The sequence below is a fragment of the Lathyrus oleraceus genome, chromosome 4, assembly GCF_024323335.1.
Source record: "Lathyrus oleraceus cultivar Zhongwan6 chromosome 4, CAAS_Psat_ZW6_1.0, whole genome shotgun sequence".
Lineage (NCBI taxonomy): Eukaryota > Viridiplantae > Streptophyta > Magnoliopsida > Fabales > Fabaceae > Lathyrus > Lathyrus oleraceus.
In genome coordinates this window covers 73,169,663-73,176,166 of record NC_066582.1, presented here as the reverse complement: position 1 = coordinate 73,176,166, position 6,504 = coordinate 73,169,663, and positions in this window count along the sequence as shown.

Sequence of the window (6,504 nt, the reverse complement as noted above, 5' to 3'; positions counted from 1 at the left end):
ACCATACGCCTCTCACAGCTAGACTATGTTTTCATTGTACCAATAATATGGCTGAGTATGAAGCATGTATTTTTGGACTCAAAGCTGCTATAGATTGGCGAATCAAGTTTTTGAGTGTGTACGGAGACTCAGCATTAGTAATCAGTCAGATCAAAGGAGAATGGGACACTAAGCACCCGAATCTCATCCCTTACCGAGAACGGGTGATGACGTTGATCCCATACTTTGAAGAGATTACATTCGAACATATCCCACGAGAAGAGAATCAGTTGGCAGACGCATTAGCTACCATGTCATCTATGTTCAGAGTCAGATGGGGCAGCGAAGCTCCCATGATTACCCTTGGACGGTTAGATGAACCGGCATACTGTTATGAACTTAACACTGAGGGAGTACGGGAAAACCTTGGTTCCACGAAGTAAAAAGATATTTAGAAGCTCAGGAATACCCTGAAGGGGCATCCATCAATGACAAAAAATTCCTGAGGAAGTTCTCCGCTAAATTCTTTCTGAGTAATGGAGTATTATACAAACGTAATCATGATTCAACTTTGCTTCGCTGTGTGGATAAAAAGGAAGCCGAAAGGATTATGGAAGACATGCATGACGGTATTTTTGGGACTCATTCTAATGGACATACAATGGCCAAGAAGATTCTGAGATCAGGGTATTATTGGTCTACCATGGAAGCTGATTGCCACCATCACTCCAGAACCTGTCACAAGTGCCAGATATATGCGGATAAAGTACATGCACCTCCTGCTCCATTGAACGTGTTGACCGCACCTTGGCCCTTTGCAATGTGGGGCATTGATATGATTGGGGAGATTAAACCTACTGCTTCTAATGGACATCGCTTCATCCTTGTCGCTATTGATTACTTTACTAAGTGGGTAGAGGCCGCCTCATTTGCTTCTGTCACCAAGAATGTGGTGGCACGATTCATCAGGAATAATCTCATTTGTCGGTATGGCATCCCTGAAAGAATTATCACTGACAATGGTACTAATTTGAACAACAAGATGATTACTGAACTCTGCACGCAGTTCAACGTAAAACACCATAACTCTTCTCCGTACCGACCAAAGATGAATGGCGCTGTAGAAGCTGCTAATAAGAATATCAAGAAGATCATACAAAAGATGACGGTGACGTACAAAGACTGGCATGAGATGTTACCGTTTGCTCTTCACGGTTATCGCAATTCAGTACGCACTTCGACAGGAGCAACTCCTTTCTCTTTAGTCTACGGAATGGAAGCCGTTTTACCAGTGGAAGTTCAGATTCCCTCTCTAAGAATCATGAAAGAGGCGGGCTTAGATGAAGATGAATGGATTCAGACTCGACTCGACCAGATAAACTTGATCGATGAGAAGAGACTTGCGGCTGTGTGTCATGGACAGATATATCAGAAGCGCATGACCCAGGCATTTAACAAAAGAGTCAAGAGACAGGTGTATCAAATCGGCGACTTGGTGATAAAGCGCATCACTCTACCACAAGGTGATCCCAGAGGCAAATGGACTCCCACATACGAAGGGCCATTTGTAGTTAAGAAAGTATTCTCTGGTGGAGCCATGATACTTGCTACGATGGATGGCGAAGACTTCCCGCATCCCGTGAACGCAGACATAGTAAAAAAATACTACGCATAAAAGAGACCCGCTAGGTCGACATACCTAGGCAAAAGGAAGGGCATCCCGGCGAACCAAAGGGGTTCGGGCAAAAATTAGGGATAAACATAAAAAATGTACACCCGGCAAGTCGAAAACCTGAAAGGGCGGCTTGGGCAAAAAGGGGTATCCTGGTGGATTGAAAACCTGAAAAGGCGGTCCAGGCAAAAATTAGGGATTAAAGCGTATGACTATGTCCCGTTCTCAGACAGCTTCATCCAAGTTCAAAGGACTGAACAAGCTAATCACTTCTATCCGACAGCGGGAGATGAGAGGCTTGAAGACATAATGACAGTAGTGGAATTAAAGTCAATAGGACGTTTTCGGCATAGCTTTCTCTTTGTTTTCTTGACAATTTCCTCTTACTAGGATTTCTGTCTCCTTGTACACAGATTGCCTGTTCATAGGCCCTCTTTCAAAATCAATGCAATTTTATTTTTACTTTCCCGTTTTGTTTGCACGAACGTCCATTGATTTAATTTGAATTGATATATGCGTTTGAATATGATCAATGTTTATCAAAAATACATGCATAAAATAACAATGACAATTACTACACGACTTCAGGATCGAAGAGAAGGTCTAACCAGGCTTTCCAATGAATCCGTTGCTAATTCGATTCCCCGGCAACGCCAATTATTCCCCAGAAGAGGTTGGCGTCACCAGACAGACTAGTCATCTCTTCCACTCCCAGCCAGGCTCTGTTGAATATCTCTGCCATCAGATAAAGATCAAATACCCCTAGCTAAGGAAGGGTCATCAATACAAATATCTCCGACCAGAAGACTGAGATTTATTTCCCCAGTAGAGTCCCCTGGAAGAACGTTTCAGACGCATAGTGCATTCATTACATCATTTCACATCACATACCTACATACAATTTTCATTCCGCATCATATACATTACATCATTTCATAACATATACATGCATACAATGTTCGCATTTATTTCAGACGCATAATTCACTCATTACATCATTTCACAGCCCACGCATGCATACAACATTTGCATCTCATGCATCATGACATGGCATGAAGCTAACTTTATTTTTCAGGTCAATTATCCTCCTGACATAGTCAAAACAAAGGTCCATTCAGACGGACATCCTTATCAATTACATTCAGGATTCAACTACATCTTTCAGATACACTCCATGACAACATTCATTCTGACATCCTCCTAACGATGGCATCTATAAGCCCATCCCAGACATTTATTGCAAATACAGCATATACAAATACTATCAGATATAGCCTAGCGTACGGTTCATCCTGATTCATCTCAACATATGACTCCTTCAGCTCAGATACGATCTAGCGTACGATCCATTCTGACCTTCATTAACTCAGATACAGTCTAATGTACGACCAAGTTAGACCTTCAAATCTTCAAATACCACTCAAATACAGTCTAATGTACGACCAAGTTAGACCTTCAAGTCAGATTCTGCAAATACAGTCTAATGTACGACCAAGTTAGACCTTCAAGTCAGATTCTGCAAATACAGTCTAATGTACGACCGAGTTAGACCAGATGCTGCTCAAATACAGTCTAATGTACGACCAAGTTAGACCTTCATCCCTTGCTCAGGTGCTACCTTCGGACAGGTACATTCCTGAATGGTAGTCTGGTATACGGCTACTCCCTTGCTCAGGTGCTACCTTCGGACAGGTACATTCCTGAATGGTAGTCTGGTATACGGCTACTCCCTTGCTCAGGTGCTACCTTCGGACAGGTACATTCCTGAATGGTAGTCTGGTATACGGCTACTCCCCTTGCTCAGGTGCTACCTTCGGACAGGTACATTTCTGAATGGTAGTCTGGTATACGGCTACTCCCCTTGCTCAGGTGCTACCTTCGGACAGGTACATTCCTGAATGGTAGTCTGGTATACGGCTACTCCCTTGCTCAGGTGCTACCTTCGGACAGGTACATTCCTGAATGGTAGTCTGGTATACGGCTACTCCCCTTGCTCAGGTGCTACCTTCGGACAGGTACATTCCTGAATGGTAGTCTGGTATACGGCTACTCCCCTTGCTCAGGTGCTACCTTCGGACAGGTACATTCCTGAATGGTAGTCTGGTATACGGCTACTCCCCTTGCTCAGGTGCTACCTTCGGACAGGTACATTCCTGAATGGTAGTCTGGTATACGGCTACCCCCTTTAATCAGATGCTACCTTCGGACAGGTACATTTCTGAATGGTAGTCTGGTATACGACTACTCCCTCTTCAAGCAGATTCAGCCTAACGGACGACTCATTCTGCAATTCAGAACCGATCTAGCGTACGATCCGTTCTGATCTTTCATCCCCATCAAAGTCATCCGCCTAACGAACAACTCACTCTGATACCCAGATATGGTCCAGTGTATGATCCATTCTGATCCCTTATCCCCAGCAGCATATAGCATACTCTGACTCCCCAGCGAAGTCAACAGCATGATGGATGATTCACTATACGGTCTAGCGTATGACCCGGTATGACGTCCATGTCTTCAGACATTGTCTAACGTACGACACAATCTGGAAATCTCCTCATCAAACTACCTGGATGGCATCTTTAAGCCCATCTCCACCAAGACTAATTGGCAAGTATAAATTTTTGGGGCATTCTAGTGTTCAATAATCTTTCACCTCCAGACCACGAACGGTACACACCATTCTAACTCTCTCGGTTCAAGAATATTGAACAGGGGCAGCTGTCATACCCCAAAATTTGCCCATTTATATTTCAAGACATTTTTCAAGGCATTCCAACTCATTTTCATGACACTGATCTTACGGGAACGAAGGCCCAGCTCGCGAATGACCCAAACTGACCTATTCGCTACACGCTCGCCTAGTGATAACATGAAAGTGGTTTATTTGGAAGCACAAGTAAAAATGGAGGAGAAGAGGTGCAAAAAGGAGAGAAAACGAACCGAATAGCAAAGCCCAGCCCAAAGCGCAAGCCACAAATGTTGTGCTTGTGACGGACGTCACGGAGGGCGTGACGAGCGTCACGCAAAGCAGCCTTGTGACGGACGTCACACATGGTGTGACGAGCGTCACACCACTACCCTACTTTTTGGGCGCACGTAACGCCTCAGAGACTTGAAGAGACGTTGAGGAGTATTGGGCCCTATATCCACGCCATGAAATTAGCCACGTTGAAGAGCTCTTGGCAGCAAGTAGTTACTTAATGGTACCAATATAAATAGCCACGAAGAAAACCTAGAAGGGGGGGGCTTTTTCCACATTTTTCCTTTGCCGTTTTCACTTTTGCATATTTTCTTTTCCAGCAGCTTAGGCATTGTTTTTCCTACGAGTTCTACACTATTTTCCTTGCAATTTCCTATTTCTTTTTCAGCATTTAGTTAGTTATATTCATACAATAGTTTCTACAAAGGAAACTATTGTGCACCTTTTTATCGGATCCAACCTTACGTTAGGATCTAGTTTATTTTCTTCGTTTTAATTTGTTGTTTAGTTGACGAATCCAAGGACAAATCCTGCCGGCTTGCGGCGGAGTGTTCAGGACTACTGTTTAACTTATTCCGAGTAACCCTAAAGGAAACCCGGAAGGAAAAGCCTACGGCAGCAAGGTCACTTCCGCTCAATTCGATCCGATCGGCCAATTCGAGGTTGCAATTCAATTGCCAACAGGTTTGCGTTACTATCACCGCTTTATGTTCCTAATGCACATGTGATATCATAATTGAATTCATAAATATATTTGAGGTTTTGCATGTGGACTTAAGTATGCCTGGATACCTTGAATTGTTGTAATGGAGGCCGCTGTTTCGCTCTGTTTTGACCTTTACCCATCCGACTTGTTTTATTATAACCAGGCTTTGTTTACCTGATACTATTACTGTAACACCCCGATAATAATAAAATAATTATTTGAATTGAGTTAATAATTTAATTATTAATTTAATTAAATAATTGGAAATTTTATTATTATTATTATTATTTTTTTGAATTATTATTATTTTGGAATAATAATTATTATTTGGAAAATATATATAAGTTGGAATTAAGGAAAAAGTCCCATTTTGGAGTAAAAAGGTTTCTACGTGAAAAACAGAGAAAATCGTGAAAAGGGAAAGGGCAGAGAAGAGGAGAAAGGAGCTGAAGAGCAAAGGTTGAAGAACGGAAAGGCTTGAAGCTCAAAGATTCGCCGGATTGTTAAGGTAAGGGGGGTTTATCGTCGATTAATGGGTATTTTGGGATAATATGTCATGGGTAGTGATAAGCCGTTAATTTGACCCTAATTGGGATTTGGAATGCTGAAAATTTGTGATGAATAGGTTGAGTGAAAACCGTAATCAAATTGATAATTGTGTGTGTAATCAAACCGATAAATTGGTGATGAATGGCGACGAGTAAGTTTGAGTGGGAAGGGTCTGGAATGGGCACATGAGATCCCTGCCCAAAGAAACGCGTCTGGTGAACTGTCATGTTCGCCTAGCGAACATAACCTTCGCCTAGCGAAGGAACGCGCCTCAACCTCGCCCCAGGGAGATTGAGAGGTTTTGCTACTGTAATGTTCGCTGTGGACTCGCTGGAGCTTCGCCTAGCGAGTGAGTGCTAGCTGTGTTTTTCACCAAAACAGAATGAGTTCGCTATTACCTTCGCCTTGAGCTCGCCTAGCGAATTAATTTACCAATTTCCTGGAGCTGTTCGCCTTGAGCTCGCCTAGCGAACCAGAGCTTCGCCACTGCCTCGCCTAGCGAGCAAGGCAGAAGAAGTGTTTATGCATGTGTTGCTGAGGTGTTTCATACATGTGTTGAGGAAGTGTTTTATACATGTGTTGATGATGTGTTGATACATGTATTGATGATGTATG